This window comes from Protopterus annectens, chromosome 10.part0, assembly GCF_019279795.1.
Source record: "Protopterus annectens isolate FY-2018-M chromosome 10.part0, PAN1.0, whole genome shotgun sequence".
NCBI classification, from domain to species: Eukaryota; Metazoa; Chordata; order Ceratodontiformes; family Protopteridae; genus Protopterus; species Protopterus annectens.
Window position 1 is genome coordinate 401,607,651 of NC_056744.1, and position 21,297 is coordinate 401,628,947.

Consider the following 21,297-nt stretch of genomic DNA (forward strand, 5'->3'; position numbering starts at 1 on the left):
AGGGGGAAAAATTCTGGGGAGCAACTGAAAAAGGAGTGAGAAAAATACAATAGGTTAAAATGGGAGTAAGGGGGGAAGAATAGAAGAAGAGTGCAGGAGGAAGACTAAACAGAGTAGTGGAGGGAAGTATTCAGAGTGGAGTCGGAGGAGGAGAGAAAGTAAAAGAGACAGAAGTGTAGACTGAGGGAGAGGGAAATAGGAGGCAGAGAAGTTGGAAAGAATGAAAGGTGGAAACAGTAGTGCAGTAGAAGGTCCACAAGATATGATAAGCTTTAAACAACAATTCAGCATGCAAACAATATTTAGGTAACAGAATATATATGCTAAGCAAAACAACAGTGCTGGAGAGTAGTCAGAGACCATATTTGTGTTCACATAGCAATGAAAAAAAGAAAAAAAACAATATTCCTAGGTAGGAGACATTTTCAAGGCAGTAGCTGCAGCTAGATACAATTGTAACAATCAGATTTGCACATAAGACAGTCAGTTGAGGCAGGCCTACTGACTAGCAAAATATAAATATATATCAGCAAAAACAAAGTCTGTAGTAATGTAGGGAGTAAGTAGCTAAAACAATAAACAAAAATAATCTGACTACGGTTGGGGGGATAAATGACACTAGTTATCCAGTAGCAGGTGTAACAGACAAAGGCAGTTATGGTTCTAAGACAACAGTGTTAAGTCTATAGGGTAAAAGACGTTGTAAAGCAATTGCAGGTTGCTAAATAAACAATTGTTAAGGTTTTTCAACTTTAAAGTGAACTTGCCTTTCAACCTTTTAGTACACTGCTAAAAACAATGGTCGCCTAAGATTCTAGTGCTATGAATAGCATGGCGACAGTGAAATAAGGTAGTTGCAGGGTTAAATTCATGGGTCGCTGGGTTCTAGTAACTTGGGAGCCAGGTCTCACAAGCTACGATGCTGATAGGCAGTAAATAACTAAAACAATGTTCGCCTAAGGATTCTAAATGCTAAGAATGGCTTGGCGGCAGTAAAAGGTAGTTGCAGGCTGAAATTCAATGGTCGCTAGGTTCTAATAAGGTTGGGAGCCAGATTACTCACAGGGAAAGACACTGATTAAGTAGTAAAGCTGACAGAAACAAAAATGTCAGCGGTTAAATAAGGCAGGAGCGATGTAAAATAAATGGCCGCTGGGTTCGGGCGCTGGGAGCAGAGTTAGCCGAGTGTAAAAGACATTGCTAACTGTAGAGGCAACAGTGAGAGTTCTGGCAGGTATGGAGGATTTGGATCAGGGGAAGGATTGCCGACAACAATCAATGATGCAGGCTAATACACTGGTGTAGTGAACGGCATCTAGAGCTGCTAAACAGACACCTCTATATAGCTCGCTAAGATGCAAGCGTTGTGACCAGCGTCATAAGCACTTGTATGCTTTTGCTAGACTAAACAGGGAAGTCGTTTTAGATTTATTCTCCTCATGTTTCAAAACTGTTACTATGTTTGTGTCTTATGAGGTCAGCAAATATGTATGCAGTCCCACGATTGCAGATCTGTATATGTAATCAATTTCAAGGAGGCCCATATCTCCTTTGGAACAAGGAATATATAATCTTGGTATGCACTGATTTTTATAAATCATGTGATGAGCATGAAGCATCCTTCTTGTTTTCTTGTCTAATCTATCCACCACCTTTTGGGGCCAGTCACTCCAAAATTGTAAGTTAGGATAGGAAGAGCAAATTGGTTTATAGCTTGAACTTTGTTCCTAGATGTCAACGCTGTTTTCAGGATTAATTTAAGTCTTCTAAAATATTGCTTACTGGGTTTTATTTGCATTTGTTTATGTTCTATTGTTGATCGTTCACCAGTTCCCAAATATGTATACACTCCCTCTTGCTCAAGTTCTTTTATATCACATTCATGTCCCAAACTGATGTTTTCCTGGTGCTGCAGCTTTCCTGCTTTAAATGTCTCTTTTGCACATTTATCAAGACCAAATGACATTCTTACATCATCTGAAAAAGTTTTGGCTTCTTGCAGTTGTGCTTTCAGTTCCTCATCTGGTGAGCTATACAGTTTTAAATCATTGACAAAGAGAAGAGAAGTCTTTACACTTTGTTGCTTTTTGGGAGCCAAATTATAGTCATGACCTAAGCAGACAGCTTAATGGGTTAAGTGCAAGGCAAAAGAGCAGCGGTGACAGAGAGTCACCCTGGAATATCCCCCTTTGAATTTTTATCCCTGGAATAATAATTTGTCCTTTATCATGCCTTAACTGCAAAGTGGTTTGCACTGTTTCATGGTCACTTTGATGCAGTTTATCATTGTAGGGTGTACCTTATACATTTGTAAGCACACTTTTATCCATAAATGTGAGATACTGTCAAATGCTGTTTTGTAGTCTATCCATGCCATACTTAGATTCTTGTCCTGTTTTACAGTTCTCCACTGTGACTTTATGTAACAACAAATGATCCTTTGTTCCATATGACTTTCTTTTATTACCCTTTTGTTCTATTGTCATAATTGAGTTTTCCTGTAAGTGACTATTAACTCTGAAAGCATCAATTCCAGTGTATAGTTTATACGTCGTCGGAATGCAAGTTATTATTGGTCTATAGTTTTTGGGGTAGCGTGCAGGTTCACTCTTAAGTAGAAGCATTGTTTTTCCTGTTGTTAGCCAAGCTGGTGTCTGTTTGGGGTGCGCATATAAATAGTTCTTACTCATGGCTAAATCTTCATGCATAGATGTTAATACTTTTAGCCAGAAGTTAGGTACTGCTTCTGGGCCTGGGATTTTCCAATTAGAGGCTTTTCTTAACTTTGTTTCAGTCTCTCTGGCCGTTACTTCATCTCTTTTCATATCCTGTACATTTGAACGTCGTATTTTTTTCTTTTACTTATTCTATCCATTTAGCATATTTGCTGTGTTCCACAGGATCTTCATAAATATTTCTTCAAAATGTATCTATTTCTTCTTTTTTTGGTGGTCTTTGAATTCCTTTTATCTTGTTTCCCAATTCTCTATAAACCTTTTTTGGGTCATCAATAAAGTGCTTGTTTCATACTTTTGCTTTATATTTATCCGTGTATCTTCTAAGTTTTTTTGCCTGTGCTGATATTTTTAGTTCATTATTTGAGATAGTGCATGATAAATCCTGATCCATTATAATACCGTGCATTGCTTTTATCCCATCTGTCTTTCTGAGTATTTTTGTTGATCTGTTCCGTCTTCTATACTCTTTTAACAGTGATGGTTCTTGTGTTAATTCATTTATAGTTTTCTGTATTCAATACTTCCATAATGGAATTCGATTTCTCCCCGTCCTTTTTCTTACTACCCTGTGTACTTGTGGTAGGGCCTTATCTGTTATTAATTTGGCTGCACTGTAATGTATCCTATTTACTTCTGTTATGTCACATGAATCTCTATGGACAGTCCTAATTGCTGTGTTCATTTGTTTTATCAAACTTCTAACTTTTGGGGTTTTATTGCTCTTCTGCAGTCTATTTCTTTAATTGATCTTAATGTGTCTATCCATCTCTATTAAACCAAGCAACTCTTTTCTTAGATCATTTTCTTCAAAACTGAGGGCACATTCTTTGTTCACTATTTCCTGTGGGCATTCTATAGAAAGTTCCTGAGCTGGTAAAACTGGAGGCCTGCTACAATAAAATAGCTAGATATGCAGCAAACTCTACAATGAGATCACACCATTGCTCTGCCCTAAGGAAACTACACTGGTTAGAACTTCCCCATCTCCTACACTTGTCTCTGTTAACATGGCTTACAAAATCTTCTTTCTGCAAAAACTCCATCATTACATGACTTGCTAGAGCCCTATTCTCGTGGCAGAATGCTGCGGTCAAACAATAAGCCCCTCATACAAATTTCAACAGCACACAATCGTGCTGGAGAATCTACCTACTCTCATTATATTGATAAGATTTGGAACTCTCAACCTAGTTACATCACATATAGCACTACATTAACTAAATTTAAACAAACACTAAAAACCCACCTTACCACTAAATGGTTCTGCTCTTGCTCTGCCCCAGACTAAAAATCCTACAGTCTCTTTACTTACAACTGTTTTTTTATTTGTAATCTTCCTTCTCTTTTAATCTTCCTTCACTTTTATCTTTACTTTAGACATCTTTTCTTTCTTTGTTCTTTGTGGAGCTTTTCTCCCCAGGCCTCTGCTGAAAATGGACATTCCATCCAGTCAAACTTTCCCGGTAATCAAATGTAAAAATAAATTCTTCCTGTGCCATGTTCTCTTCAGTTTCACCCTGTGTCATCCATTGCTCTTTCATATGGGAAATCACTGGCCTATCACTCCCCAACATTGACTGTGTCAGAGTTGCCACAGTGTCCTGTTCTTTCCCTTGTTGTATAGCTCCAACTTAACCTTTGTACTGGTTTCCTATGGGAGACTCCAAATTATGTTCATATGTCAACTGATTAGATGCTTCCTGCTCCATTGGTTTCTGCTTAAGTTGGGTGTCCATTGCTCTATCCTGTTGTGTTGTTATGTGAGTTAAATTTTCTACATTAAATCCTTCACTTTGCAGGTAATCCATAACTAACCTCACTTTCTATTTCTTTAACCTCTCCATTACTAATCATCTTTTCTACTTTTCCTCTTTGTTTTCTTATTTTTTTGTATTGTGAAAGTGTCCATATCTGGATGTATGTGCCTGTATTTCTCTTCAAATGTCTTTGGTGCTGCTCTTTTTGTATCAGTTAGTTTTGCTTTCTCCTTTACACAAATATGGCACCATATTAAATCTCTTTTTCTTTTCCATGTCCATATTTCTTCTTCAGATGTCTCCTGCTCCTCTTGTTTCTCCTTACTTTGGGGACTAGTTATTCCATCATTCTGTGATATGACCTGTGTTAGGCTTTCTACACTGAATCCTTCACTTTGCAAATATTCCATAACTTCAGCTTCTATTTTTTAACTTCTCCTTGGCTAATCTCCTGTTCTACATTCCCTCTTTGTGATCTTATTTTTTTTTATTGTGAAATTTTCCATATCTGGATGCCCTTGCCTGTATATCTTTGGGGCTGCCTTTTTTTGTGTTGATGAATTTTGCTTTCTTGTTTGCATAAATATTGCACCATATCAGGTGTCTCTTTCTTTCCCATGTCCATATTTCATTTTTATAGCCTTCAAACGTCTCTAAATTTTGTTCTTTAAATTTTCGCACTTCCTCAAGTCGCTTCTTTTTCCAAACGGCATAAAGTTTCTTGGTCTGTATATTGTTTTTCTTGGATCTGTTGTATGAATGAAAACAAATTTTTATTTGAGGCTTCTGACAGTTTTTCTTGTATTTTTCTCTCCTCTAATTTCTGTCTTAATCTTTTCATATATCTTTTGTCTGGAAATTTTGAGCTTCTTGCATAATAGTAACAATGCATAATTTCTTTCTTGTCCTCAATAGTCCACTCTAGCATCTGTATGGCTGTTTTTTGGCCTGTCAGTTTTTGTGATTTTTGTGGACTGCTACTTCCTTCTACAACAGAGGGACCATCCTCCCCTGGACATGGCCTAACCCTATTGTTGGAATATTTCCGTGTCTTGAGCATTCTGCATTGTCATTTTTTCCAGTCCTGGTACCAGTGCACCTAACAGGATTGGACGCTATTTTATCCTGGGACTTGTGCACCCAACTATCTTCTTTATTTTTTAACCTACTTCTCTCCATGATGTATGCTCTATAAAATATAGTCTATATATCAGTGTCATCTTGGTGAGAGTTTGTGAAAAACAGGGTCCACCTCATGAAGGTACTCATCAAGACTTGAGGATGAATTCAATTTCAGCAATACTCTCCTTTTGCTGATTTTGTCATCTCTCCATTCAGACCCCTAACACGTGGCTAAACACTCCCTAACATTTAGCTGGGAGAGTTGACCTGTGATGCCTGAGAGTAATATGGTGTTGAATGCCTTTGCAAGGTCCAGATAGGCAGTGTGCATGAATTTGCCTTTGTCTATTGCCTCAGTGAGTTTTTTGAAGTCAAACAGATTAAGTAGGCAGAACTTGCCCTTGACAAATCTGAACAAGGCTGGGTTGTGAGTCTGTAGGTCACCTGTATCCCTATTTATTAGCTCCTTAATGATTCTTTCCACAGCCTTGCAGGTAAGGCTAATCAGGTTTATGGATCTGTAATTAACTAGGTCTATTGTAGCCCACCCTTTCTGCAAGGGAATGATGGCTACTGTCCTCCATTTGTCTGACACAAACCTGTTTTAAGGCTAATGTTGAATAGCCACTGTGGGGGATATGACAATTCATGTTTCAGGCTAACCAGTAGGCAACCTGTTATGTTAGTTATCCAGCCCCATAGATGTAGTGTTCTTTTCCTTAGATAGTGCTTTGAGAACTTTTTCTTCGGAGAATTGGTGCAGGGATAGATGAAGGTGCTTGATCTGACAAAATTGCAAGGGAGAAAAGGGGTGAAGTTGGAAGTGAATTGGTCTGCTTGCTGATTGGTAATGTTCTCTAAACCTGAGTGTATGTTATAATTTACTATTAGCTCTCTGCAGAGCTGGGGATTGTTTCTGAGATTTCTAAGATAGTGAAAGAAGGATTTGTAGTTATCTTTCACACGGGTGGATATTTTTATCTCATATCTGGCTTTAGTTGATTTGATTATGATTCAGAGTTCCTTGTTTAGTTCAGCCAGATGTTTTGGCTTCTTGAGAGTTAGATTTATGATTGTATACAATGCATTGTTTCTTTATAGAACCTGTTTATATGAGGGTTCCACCACTAGGGTTTATTTTTGAGTTTTGAATTTTGCATTGTATTTATTTCTGAGGGGGCGCATGCATCTATGCAACTATTTACATGTGCATAGAACTTGGTAGTAAAGGATTCCACATAAGCAGTTAGATCATCAAGATGTTAGGGGTTTTTGAATTTAGTTAGGTCATCACTAAGTTTAGCTTTTGCATAGTCTCCGAATACTGAGGTACTGGGAGGGTGTTTTGACTTCAGTCCTAAGGTGAGTGTAACTGAGTTGTGATCTGATTTGACAAAGGAGGAGGTTGCAGTAGGCAGGGAGAAGAGTTGTTCCATACTGGTAAGGAATCCAGGATTTTATTTTATTTTATGGACTGGTGGGGTTGTGAACAAACCAGTCTAGGGAGTTTGTATTTATGAAGTCCCGATATCTCTAAGCGTACATGTTTGAGAATGTTTTAAGTCTCCCACTTGATGACGAGACAACTGAATTCTCCTCCACTGATTAAGTGCTTTCATTGGTCTTGGACCAGGTATTAGTGATGATGCATATATCTGCATTTTCTAGAGTAAGTCATATTCATAAGTTGTGGAGTTCTTTTGTTAAGGCTCCTACCATTGAGCAGCATTACCTCAATGTTGTCCTGATTCTGTTTATTTATGTTGGAAGTTTTTGAAGACTAAGGTTGCCTAAAGAAGGCATAATGGGGGTAGACAAGGTTTAGCCAATATACAGAAGCCTTGGGGGCAGAGGGGCAAGCCATCTCTGGCAAAGCAATTTGGACTGTCTACTGTCTCATCCAAGGCTGACATATATCTAGCCTTCCTCTGAAGCTTTTTGATGTACCGACTGCCTTTTGTATGGAACTCTGCTAGAGCTCCTGCCAAATAAATGTGTGGAAGGTGCCTTTAAGCTTTGAAAAGCTGGCTAGTTGGTCATATCCTTAGGAGAATATAACCCAAGTATCTTAATGCTGCTGCAACAGTCCACAATTAGAACATCTAATGTTATGGTAAGTTCCACTTACCCAGATGTACTTTCCCTGATGCCAGTGAACTATTGTTGCCTTCATGGGGAACCATGTCCCAACAGTGCCCTAGAAACCCTCTGCAAGGAAGGTATGCAGAAGTAAATGAGTAACATTTTCAGTTGTGGTTGCTGATCAAGGCATTCATCTGTTATCACGTCCTGCAGTTTCAGCTGGCATTTTTGATAAAGAATCTGACTTAGCTACAGACAAGGTTCACTTAAAACAGCCATATCTAATATTCACCAGGGCATGAATTTCATTTTTCTTAGCTTTGTTATAGTATGCAAGAATTTTTTTAGAGGGAACATTCCTTCTTAGATTCATCTCAGGAACCCCCTCACCATGAGATTTGAACTTTATAATGGAAAAATTGAAAATACCTCACACTAAACAGCAGATGCAGTGGATCTGACATTTTTAAATGTGAAAGACTCCAAGCATTTTGAGAACTAACAACACACAAATGGAGAAAGGAGAGTTTACTAATAGGGATGAATGCAAATAGGGGTTTATAAAATAGGAAAAGGGATCTGGAATATATTGGAGAAAATAAGCAAAGGAAGCCAAGGTAATTGGAGCAAATAACTAGAGAGGGAAACGTCACAGAGTAGGATGAGGCCAAGCTGAAGTTGTGACTGTGGATTGGAGACTGCCTTCTGTACCAGGGATTGATAACAGAGTATAGTCAAAGAAAAGATTGTAGTGGAGTGTTAAATGAAATACCAGCTCTGGTTGGCTTTATATTTGAGACTGGAGCAGAAACTGTATTTACAAAAGGGAGAATTAGTATGTCATATAAAATAATGCATAAAAATCAACCAAAAGATATTATGGAAAACTGGGAAATTATAATGGAAAGTCAGCGTACAAAGGTACAATGGGAGGATTTGTGTGACTCCCAAGTGTGCAGCAAAATCTCAAAGGTTTAGGATTTCTGCATGGAATTTTTTTTTCTTAGGTATTCTTATATCTCAGGTAGAATTAAGATAATTTTTCACAGTTAGATAGCAATTGTTGGATGTGTAACGGTACAGGGAAGGATACTTATGAACATGTTTTTTTTTTTTTTTTAGGGGAACTGAATGAGTTGGTAGATGTTTAAAAATTCCTGTTAGGATGGATTGTCAGAAATGTTGGGGAGTAAATTATTTTAACTAAGGAAATGAGTCTTTTTAGACATAGTTAGGCCCTATTACGTTTAAAGCCATAGGCTGCCAAAAATCAATTTACAAAAAAAATGGAACTGTAACAGAATTTTTGAGTGTTGTAAAGGAGATAAAAGAATTGGTGGTAAAATCTTTAGAAAGGGGAAGGAGCAAACTGTATTGAATTACATGGAGTTTGTGAGAACAATACATGCAGGATAATGTTCAGGAGGACAAGGGAAGGCAGAACTTGAGCAGTCTACGTAATGTTACACATTGAGTAATAATTATCAGAAATAATCCACATGTGTGTAGAGCATGAAAAGGAAAATGTGTGTAAAGTTTGTTTTCTTTTTTTACAACTATATGTTAATCCATGTCACTATGTAATATGTGAAGTTAATGGAGGTGTTTGAAAAAATACGAAAAATTATTCCTAGTGGCAGTTGCTTCAGCTTGGAGAATGTATGGCATTCAAGACATAACTAAAATATCCATGTATTGTATTGCATATGGTTTCTTTTAGGTTTATAGTTCAGTAGTAGGCAATCAATCTGCAGACCACTGAAATCCTATCCAATAACCCATATTCCAAAGCCCCCTTTAGCCTGAAGTAGTAGGGCAATACAAATAAAACTTGGGGAGACACTGAGACAGCCCATCTAATTATTCAGGTTTACTTTGAAGGTGGTGAGGATTCTACTCTACTTGAAATGTAGTGGAAGTTTGTTCCAGAAGTGGGACATACACTGGGAATTCCAGAGGTGGGGGGATATGTTGAGAGTTCCAGAGGGGGAAATACATTTGAGGATGCATTCTTTATGAACAAATTCAGGCATCATTCCAAAAGTGACAGAACAGATTTTGAAACAAGCATTTGATCTTTCTGTTTTCTTTCCACATTATTCCTGCTGGGGAGGAAATTTGCTGCTTTGCCTGGATGTTCATTAACAACTCTACTTTTATTTAAATAGAACTAAGGAAATAAGAAAAGTTACCCTTTTCCTTCCTCTTCCCCTTTCCTTAACATTTTTCCAAAGATTAATGACATGAAGTAGGGCATATGCTTTGGAGTCCCCTACATGTTTAACAAAGTCAAAAAGTTAAGTTTTGGCAAGTTTTCTTGTTCTGCCATATTTCACAAACTTGATGCTTTGAAATCCCACATTTACTCATTAATTTCCTAGTTGCTGGTTTTCTTCCTGTTGATCTCCATCTCCCAAATCCACTCTCTAGCTTATTTCCAACACATTCTTGGTTCTTCTGGTTAATTCCTATGCTTTTCAGGTTTGGAGCACAAACATGACATGCCCCTTCTTTTAATATGATGATATATACTCCTTCAATGTTTTGTTTATTTAATCATCTTTGACCACACGTAACTTATTTTTTCCTCTGGATTACTGGAAGTGATGTCTTGCACCAAAGCTGGAGCTTGAACTACTTTTTGTGAACAGCTACAGGATTCTTCTCAGCCACTGTTTTCTCCTCACCTTTTGTGATCGAATTTCTTTCAGATTCTCTAAATTTCTTCTTTGCTGGCATCCAGGCAGTGCGCTTACTACCCAGTAACTGAAATTTACCCAAAAAGACAAATTCCACTGTCTCTTTTTTTCTAAGTTTCTGTTTTCATACAGGGAGATCTGAAATTAAACTGTTAATCAGTGTGCAGCCATCTTGGAAGTCCAAGGAAATAAGAAAGTTGATCTGTTATTTATCTCATTTTCTCCAAACAAATCGGGGCAAACATATCTTGAAGGTCACCAAGTGCAGGTGGCTATCAGACTGCATCGCTTTTTATGAAACAAAAATTAAACACTTTCCACTACATTTGTGACTGCTTTGTTGATTTTCTTTTTCAAAAAAAATCCTCCAGTGGATATTATCTGGGCAACTACAATATAGAATTCAGTGTATATTTTTGCCAGACACGATAAGGTGTATGTGATCAAAAGGACTAAGGTCTACCTTTAGGGCCATCATATTTCATGGTATTGTGTCTTGATGCCACCGAGGAGACTTGAGCTTGTGACTTTGTCCTAAATTTGAAGTGTATGGTCTAGATCATGTAAAACGATGAATGTTATATACTTATTATAACGTTAGGTGTTCATGATGTTCATCATTAGGTGACTGTTGCAGTAGCCTAAGAGTATGGAACATCTCCTGCTATAGCTTGGATGTCTAGCCAACTTCCTAAACTTTAGGCACTTCCACGCGACTGCACTTCCATTGGGGTTTGAGGGTGAGCCAATGAAAAAGCAGACAGATGGGCTCCAAAAATTAGAACTTCTTTTCCTACTGAAGCAACCAACAAATCTTGCGTACTGCTGTGATATCTCATGTTCAACGGTCAGTTAGTGTTTTGTAAAAGTAGGCAGATAAGTACCCCTTTGTGGTAAACATTAAACCATTTTTTATGAGAAAAGTGTGCTATTTCTCTGTGAATTTATGTCTAAAAGAATGGAGAAGTGTTTGTGTGGTTATTAGGTTCCATGTAAATATTACCATGTCTAGCATTTTTTGCTTGAGGTGGAACACAGCATTATGTCTTGTTCAATTAGTAGCTCTTTTACCCTTGAAACTCTAAGAATCTGATGTACTTCTCTCCTGCTACATTTAGAAAACCAAAGGTTAAACACTCTTACCTGTAGGCTAATGGAGCACGGTTCTGGCTCCTCAAACATTTCTCCTCCAGAGTCCCCAAAAAAAGAAAAGTATCCAGGTAGGCATTGTTTTCCACTCCAGCTTCCTCCTTGTCTGGAACTTCAGCATGTGACTCTGCCATGGCCATCTCACTGTCCTTGTGTCATCCATCAGCTGGTTTTGACTCCTCTGGTATTGCTCATCATGAAACTACTAAAGGCTGGCGGACAAACACATCCTCCAAGAATGCTCATACATCCACTTAGGGCAGGGAAGGACCACTCTTGCTGGATATGGAAGAGGGAGTGATGTTATTAACCCTTTCTGGAGTGTAAGGAACAATTGGATTTCTGGGTGATGACAGTACTTCCTTGTATTCCTTTTCTATAAACTATTTCAGGACAAGAAATCACAAATTCAGGGATGCTTCCACCTCTTTACCTCCTTTAGCTAAGGGAGTAAATAACTGGTTTGCTTTTTTTAAAGGCTTATTTAAAGCATTTCAGTTATTATATTCTGAACCTGCTCAGTCTAAAAGGAAAAAGTTACCACCCATTCAGACTCTATCTCAGAGTAGGGTACAGGAGGCAGACTTAGATTTTGCCTGACAGATTTCTTCTCCAGATAACTGGGAATTTAAGCCTGAGGAAAATATATCTTTAGGCTCTCCTAATGAAGACTTCTTTTTCTGAAACCATTGGCAGAATGAAAGAGTTATGTAAATAGGAACAAAAATAAATTTCAGAGACCCAGCAAAGATATTATCAGTTGTTGCAAGCAGATTCTACTCAACCAATGACTATTCCTTCTCTTTAACTAGCTTAGAAGATGCTTTTAATGCAGCCAGCAGTTCTCTTGACAGTCAGCCTCTAGCCACTAGACTGTTAGATAAATTGTACAAAGTTCCACAGTGCAAGGGTAGTGCCTGCATTTGTTTTTTTTTTTTTTCTGTCAAAATGAGTTTCTTCCAAGCATCTCATGCCACCTAATGCTATTCCTTCAAGGAATGAAGAGCTTTTAATAGATTTGAGAAGAAAGTAATACATTATTCTACCTTACCTTTTCATACAGTAAATTGTCAGTCACATGCTTCTTTTGACAACACACAGAAGCACACAACAGCCAGGGACTTTCAAGGAATATTAGGATTTATAAAATCTGCAAATCTTATGATTACCTTAGCCAGACTACCAATAAGAAAATTTAAGTGGCTTTTCATATCAGTCTAGACCCAGCCCCAGCATCCACCCTCCTTTCAGATTCCAGTGCTGACCTTTGTCAAGAAGGAGATTCAGTGAAACAGTTACCCCTCAATGAGACAATGAGAGAGACCCCCCCCCACATACACATAGACCTACTCAGTCTGTAACCACAAATTCATCAGATTTGGTGTGGTGAGCTGTGCCCAAAGGACAAAGAAACCCATAAGCATTAAAAAAATGATTGGCATTAATGAATACTTTCAGAACTGTAAACTATCTCTGGGGTCCAGGACCTCTGTTAGTCATCACAGGTAATGCCAAATTCATGAGATTCATAAATAAATAAGGGAACCAGGTCTTAGCCCCTTTGTGTAGTAGCAGTGCTAACCTGGTATCTAGCCCTACAATTTAGTCTATCCCTGCTGGCCACTAGCCTTCTATCAGAGCAGTGTTTTCTGACAGAGAAGCTGGTTAGGACCAGGACAGACTCCCACAAATGGAAGTTACACTTTGATGTCTTTCAGAAAATCATCCACATGTGGGGAACTCCTCAAGCAGATTTTTTTCTTCCTTCACAACAGATCATTAAAGAAGCTGTGCTCCAAGACTCCTTGCATAAATGCCTGAATGACAGATGCCTTTTCATTCCAGTGGATGGGAATATTCCTATATGCTTTTCTACCCTTTTCTCTGATAACCAGAGTTTTTTTTAAAGATTCAGAAAGACTCTCCAAAGATGATTTTGTTAAGTCCCTTTTGACTTAGGCAACATTGGTGCTCCCTTCTTTTGAAAATGGCAAAGGGCATTTACCAGAAGCTTCCTCACAGAATGGACTTTCTCACATAATACAAAGGTCTCTGATTCATCCCAGCCATCAATGTCTTTAGCTTAGAACCTAGTTGATAGAATCTTAATACTCTTTATAAATCATTTCCCTGAGGACGTGCAGCAGGTATTAAAGGGTGATAAGAAACCATCTACTAGAACATCGTATATGTCTAAGTGGAAAAGATTTGCTAGTCGGTGCCACAATAGGAACCAAGATATTTTTAAAGCTCAGACTCCTTTGGTTCTGCAAAACCTGTTTGAGCCGTTTTCCTCTGGCCTTTATTACTCTTCCATTAAGATTCATCTTTTGGCCATTTCAGCGTATCTGCTTATGAATCCTTCTTTTTTCTTTATGTCAATAAAAACAGTTTCTATACGGGATATTACATATCTAACTATCTACATAGAGCTGGGATCTTAATTTTTTACTAGTAAAACTTATTCTGTTTCCATTTGAATCAGCTCATGAGGCTCATTTAAAGTTACTGTCATGGAAAACAGTGCTACTCATTGCTCTGATGTCTGAGAGAGGAGTATCTGAGTTGCAGGCTTTTATGGTAACTGGGTCCTATCCTGTCTTTCATAAGGACTGGTTATCTCTGAGAAGCAATCCTTCTTTCAAGCCTAAAGTAGTTTCACAGTTCACCTTGACTCAGTCTATCCAGATCCCTGTTTTCTTTCCAGAGCCAAAAACTAAGGGAGAGAAAATTCTGTGTACTACAGATGTTCACATACAACTTAGGAACTGTATTGTCAGGACAGAGGACTTCAGAAATTCTCATCAGTTGTTAATTTCTTACTAAGAAAGAAAGAATGGATAGTCAGTTTCAGAACATACTACTTATAAATGGTTGTCCCAATTTTCAGTATTATTATCATGACCAGTTTCTATCAGGAAAAATCAGAACCCATTCTACCTTTTGGAAAGGGGTGGACTCAAGAAATATTCTAGAGGCGGTAACTTGGTCATGCATCCATACCATTGCCAAGCATTACAAGATTGACCATTTGTCTAGAGCTGTAACAGGATTTGCTGGGACTATTTTCCTGGGGCTCCCGAACTCTGATCCCTCTTCCTCCTTCCTTTGAAGCTTCCTTTTAAGCTTTGGTACTCATCACATATAGCTTAGGCTATTGAAACAGTTATCTAATGCTGAACATAGTACTATTGTGTAAGTGAACTTATAACAGTAGATGCTCAAATAGATAGATTATGGTTGCATCACAAGCACCCTTGCTCCAGTCCCCCTTTTTAGTGTGGTGTTTTGCCTGGTTGAGATCCCATTTCTTCCCTCTTCTTTTAGCACATATTTTTGGGACAGGGTTATAGCCTTCCTCTTTTCCTGGGGCAAGAAAGCTCTGATGTTTTGGCACCTGTGCCTCTGTTTTTATACCAGTTTGCCCTTGAGCTCAGACAGACATATGGGTATATGGAAGGTGCCCTAAAGCTTCAGAAGCTGGCTGGATGTCCATTCCTTGGCAGGATAGATCCCATGTAGCTTAGGCTGCTACAAGAGTGACCTAGCCAAACATCTACTGATGTGAGAGTGTTCAATCTCGCCTTTGTTCTTACACATGGGTTCGGAGCCGATCCTCGGCTCCGTGCCGGCCGACTGCAAGCTCTGCATCGAGAAGAAGCTCGAGGACATCTAATACCCACAATCCCCCTCTGCCTTTACCCCAGATCTAGTTTGCCGCTGCTGCATACGCATCGCTGGAGGCTAGCTCGAGGCTTTTTACAGATAAGATTTTAACTAATTTGGTTAAATTTTCAAAAGAACTTCTTTAAGATCTATAGTTATTGAAAGTTAGTGTACGGTGTGTGAGTAGAGCAGAATTCTCTGTACCATTAGATTAGTTTAACTTAGTTTAACTATCTGGCATAGAGTTTTTCGGGGCCTACCACCCCTACTTGGATGACAATCGGACTTACAAAATACCGGATTTGACTTTTTGTTACCTGGATTGACTCTTACTGGACTTGACTGTTTTCTTTCTCTTTTCATTATGTCTGAGAAAATGAAATCTGGCTTCAAACGTTGTCAGTGTGGCCAAAAGATGTCGGTCACAGACAACCACAGTTCCTGTGTCTACTGTCTTGGCCCTCTCCACTTACAAGAGGACTGTTCTATTTGTCACTCTTTTACTGGGAGGGTCATGACAGATAGGCGCAGGAAACTGATGGATAGAGGATTGTTGAAACCCTCTTTCCAGGAGGCTCTGGATGCTTCAGACCAGGCATCCAAGTCCTCGAAGGGGTCGAAGACGTCGGAGCCCAAGTCATCGGCTCCGAGCTCTTCGTATAGTTAGATCACCGGTTCCACAGACTTCGGGCCGAGTGTTCAACTGTTGGCAGTTTCGAGCCTCGAGTCTTGGAACCGGTGACGGAGCTCCCTCCACCGACTCTGTTGAGGTCGGCTCCGTCTTCGATCCCTTCGACTCGTTCTTCCAGGCCCCTTTCCGACACCGATGTGGACCGTGTGGTGCAGAAATTGATGGAGCATACGGCCCTATCCAAGCTTATCTCGGTCTCCTCTCAGTTGATGTCGAGACTTGAAGGCCTGCCACTATCTCCATCTGTTCCTCCTCCGAGACCTGTCCAGTCTTGGAGCCGGAAGAAGCTGAACTGATGATTGTGGAGCCTTGGTGCCAGAACCGTCTTTTCTCGGTCGGCACCGTTCACCTCGACTCCATCCGATCCGGTACTGGAGTCTCGGGCGAAGATCCGTCCTTGGTTCCGGGACCGAGTCGGACCGATGTTTCGTTCCGACGCTCCTCTCGGGCCTCGCACGGATCGACTCGGTTCCGTCCTCGGGTCGGTGCCTTCGGTTCCTGTTTCGGGATTCTTCCCATTTCTTGAACCGGAGATACCTCGACTCGGGACCCAGGGGCCTTGACCTCATGAGGAAGGTGTTGTCTACCCAGACAACCACATCAGCAGGTACAGCTTCTCCTCCCCACAAAGGACCGTTATCCTCCTCTGCACCCACGGCCACGCCAAGCGTCGGGCACCAGTGTCTCAGCCACCCCTGGAGGGTGCCCCTCTTCCTCGGAGGCTTCTTCGGATGCTCCCCACGAAGAAGCCCCTAGGAAAAGACTGTGTAAGAGGAGACACTTGGATTCTCCACAAGAATCCTTGACATCTGATACTGACTTAGATGAGTCAGAAGGGTCCCCTAAGTCACCTTCAGAGGATGTCTCTTTTCTGACATCTTGGAGATCCTAAAACAGAGAGGTGACTGGCAAGCCCTCCCCCCTTCTGAGGATGAGTCAGTTTTGCTGAAGGCATTTGGTGCTCGCCCTTCCTCCTCCTGGGTCACTCCGCCCTTTGATGAGTTAATGGAATTGATTGCTCGAAGGGCGTGGGAGACTCCTGACACGGTGGAACCATTCCCTAGGAAGCCAAATAAGTACATTACGGCACCACAGGACAAGGCTTACCTCACTAAAGGAGTTCCAGTAGACGCCATGGTGGTGGCAGCGGCCACGAAAAAGGAGATGTCGGAGTCTTCCTCATCTGTCCATCCGCCTAACAAAGATTCTAGGACCATGGACAGATACGGGAAGCGCATTTTCAGTTCAGCGGCTTTCTCTATGCGTTCCCTGAACTATTTGACTCATTTTACACGTTTACAGAGGGATCTAGTCAAAGAGTTGGGAGATACCCTCCAGGGTACTACAGATGCTGCTGTTTCAGAGAGTTACAGCATCTCAACACCCTTACGTCCATTGTAAACTCGTCCATGAGGCTGATATCCTATGCAGCCGAAGGATCGAGTAGGGCAGCGGCTTCAGCGATTGCTCTTCGAGGCAATCCTGGATGCGCTTATGTTTGTTTCATGGAAGCCTTCAAGTCTTCCTTTACTAACGCCCCATTTGACGGAGCCACACTTTTTGGCCCTAAAGTAAAGGAGACCCTTACCGGTGTGAACAGGAGGGAAAGACTCTGTCTGCTGTCGGAGTCCGTTTTCCACCCTTCCAGACCGTACCCCAAAGGGCAACGTGGTGGGAAAATGTGGTTTGAAAATCCCAAGGATCTTTCCCAAACACACAGGGTGATGCCCCTCTAGAGGCAGATGGGGGCAGAGGTGGAAGACGCCACCCTGGCGGCAGAGGGGGTCCCCAAAACCAAGGTGACAGGGATAACCTCGCTGCCAAACCTTTTCAGCACTCCTGGGAGGAGGCCCGACTGTCCCGCTCTGGAGGCAGTCGGGGTTGCTTAGCTTTATACCCTCAGGCCTGGCAAAACCTCTCTTCAGACAATTGGGTAAAAAGCATTGTTACCAGAGGTTACAAAATCCCATTTCTATCCACACCCATTCCAAAGAGAAAACTCCCAGATGTACCACCCCATCTGCGAGACCCAGCAGCTACAGAAATTTCAAAGCTGCTAGAAAAAGAGTCATCCAACCAGTCCCAGCCGGACCAAATAGGATCCGGAACTTACTCAAGGTTCTTTTTAGTTCCAAAGAAAACAGGGGACTGGAGGGCGATTCTGGACCTAAGCCATCTCAACACCTTTGTCAAGAAGGAAAAGTTGCGAATGGTCACGCTTCAATCGATCCTTCCATTCTTACGGAAGGACGACTGGATGTGCTCGATAGATCTGAAGGACGCATACTACCACATCAAAATGGCCAGGCGTCCAGGGATCATTTGCGCTTCGGCTGGGAGCCAGTCACTATCAGTTTCGAGCCCTGCCCTTTGGTCTGACTACAGCCCCAGGGTCTTCACCAAATGCATGGCAGTGGTAGCGTCTCATCTGAGGCCTAGGATTCCAGGTGTTTCCGTATCTGGACGACTGGCTCCTGTCTGCCACCACCAGGCGTCAACTGATACAAGCCAGGGATTACACCCTACAACTTTGTACACACCTTGGCATTTCAGTAAATTTCGAAAAATCGTTGCTACAGCCATCACAGCATATCTTATTCATAGGAGCGGAATTAGATACGCGTCATTTAGTTCTAAAACTTCCTACAGAAAGAATAGTAGCACTTCAATTCAACATTTCCCTTCTACTGTCGTCCAGAAAGTCACCGGCAAAAATTGTTCTGAAAGTTTTGGGTCTCATGGCAGCTTCTCTCATTGCGATACCCTTGGGAAGACTGCACACGAGAGTGCTACAATGGCTTCTGTTTGCACAATGGTCATTCCAACAACTTCCACTGACTCACGAAATTTTGATAACGAAAACATGCAAATCACACCTAATGTGGTGGTTACAGACTTGCAACCTATCCAGCGGAAGACCATTTGTGCTCCCCGCACCGTCAGCGACGATAACCACGGACGCTTCCCTGATAGGGTGGGGGGGGCATCTTTCAGGGACAGACAGTCCAAGGCGAATGGACCAATCTGGAGTACAATCTGCACATCAATGTTCTGGAGTTGAGGGCAGTGTTTTTGGCGTTGCAACACTTTGCTCCCCTCCTTCCTCCAGGGACCATTGCAGTTCAGACAGACAACATGTCCGTAGTCTGGTACATAAACAAGCAAGGGGCACCCAGGTCTTACCAACTATGCAGAGAGGCCATGAGAATTTGGCAATGGGCAGAGTCCACTGGTCGCTTTTGATCGCAACGCACATCCGGGGTCATCCAACGTCATAGCCGACAGGCTGAGCAGGGCAATACTATTGCCTCACGAGTGGTCCCTCAAACAGTCAGTTGCGAGAAGGATTTTTCGCAAATGGGGCCAGCCTACCTGCGATCTGTTTGCGTCTCCAATGAACGCCAAATGCAGGAGCTACTTTGCCCTATTACCCCTCCAGGGAAGTCCCCAGGGACGCTGGTGCACGATTGGCCCCGGTCTCCTGTATGCTTTTCCTCCATTTCCCTGATTGCAAAGTTTCTACAGAAAGCCAACAACCTTCAGAGGACTATTATTCTCATTGCCCGTTCTGGCCTCGTCAAATTTGGTTCCCCTTTCTATTAAGTCACCGCATTCGGGGACCTTGGATGCTGGACCCAGAGCCAGATCTACTGACTCACTCGTCAGGAGTTCCTCACCCATCTCTAGAATCTCTCCATCTAGCAGCTTGGCTGCTCCGCTTTCTAGCCAGGTCGGTTCCACTTACATCGGCGGTTCAAGATATTTTAGTAGCTTCTCATAAAGTTTCCACTACTAAGACTTACACCAGTAAGTGGAAACGCTTTTGTCTTTGGGAGTCACATCATTTGGACCCTGTTAGAGCTCCGTTAAACAAGGTTTTAGAGTTCTTGACTGAACTATTTCATGAAGGAGCTTCCCGGCTACTTTAAGAGAACAGTTAGCTGCCATTTCTAACTATCATGTAGAGGAATGTGGTGCATATTATGGCTCACAGACTGTCTAAAGCCTTTTAAAAGGTTCTTTTCATATCAGACCACCAGTCAGAAGTCCGACATCACCGTGGAATTTAAACCTGTTGCTCTCTAAATTGATGTTGCCACCCTTTGAACCAGCCTCAAGTTGCACATTGAAATTTTTGTCATGGAAAACTTTATTTCTAGTGGCCATTACATCTGCTAGACGAGTGTCTGAGCTTCAGGCCCTTTCTGTCAAGCATCCTTATTTAATATTTCATTCTGACAGAGTATCCCTACGCACTAATCCATCCTTTCTTCCCAAAGTTTGTTCTTCTAGTAATATTAATCAGTCCATTGAACTACCCACCTTCTTTAAGAACCACTCTAATAAATTGGAGTATATGTTGCACAAACTGGACGTCCATAGACAACTCAGATTTTATTTGGATAGAACAAAAGATCACAGAAAATCTGATCAACTATTTGTAGCTTTTGCTGACAGCAGAAAGGGTCTTGCAGTTAAAACGAACTCTTTCTAAATGGCTAACTGACTGTATCACATATGTTTATGAAGCCTCTGATCAAACATTATCAACAAAACCCAAAGGACATTCCACCAGATCAGTTTCTACATCTTTGGCTCACGAGCTCGCTACCACTAGACACTATTTGCGGCTGCTACTTGGGCTAAACCACATACATTTATATCTCATTACAAAGTGGACAGGGTTTCTAGGGATAGGGCAACCTTTGGTTCCACTGTGCTCAAGAACGTTCTCCCTTGAGTTCCTCAGGATCATGGAGCTAGGGCCGCTACCCATGTGTAAGAACAAAGGAGATTGAACACTCTCACATAAAGAAGTTATGTCCTTACCATAACGTTCCATGTGGAGTGTTCATCACGTCTTGGTTATTACACTCCCACCCTTCCCACCCTTAGGAAGAACGTTCGATTTGGTGTCTGGTCTGGAGTATTCTCCTTCTGCTGTTGCAGTATTAGTGTTACTATCATACCCTTGGTATGTTTGTATATATGTACTTTTATGTATATAGTTTGGCATGTGTGCGTGCTTTATGTCTGGTTTGCTTGCAAACTAGATCTGAGGTAAAGGCAGAGGGGGATTGTGGGTATTAGATGTCCTCGAGCTTCTTCTCGATGCAGAGCTTGCAGTCGGCCGGCACGGAGCCGAGGATCGGCTCCGAACCCATGTGTAATAACCAAGGCGAGATGAACACTCCACATGGAACGTTATGGTAAGGACATAACTTCTTTTTATGGTAAGTTCACTTACAGAAGGGGACTTTCCATGTCTGTCCACTTACAACAAACTTGCCCACTTTCCACATTCTATTCTTAGTCTTTTTTTCTGTAAAAAGATCAGGAGGAATGACCCTGAGGCTCTTTGTTTGATTTTTCCAAGTCTTTTGCGTTTCTAA

General features: G+C 41.2%; 1 protein-coding gene across 1 annotated transcript in view; it reads left to right on the plus strand.

Moving 5' to 3' along the window:
* The window catches only part of HMCN1 (hemicentin 1), a 5,606,893-nt gene that overhangs the window by 3,177,875 nt on the left and 2,407,721 nt on the right, over positions 1-21,297 (plus strand). The window lies entirely within an intron of this gene.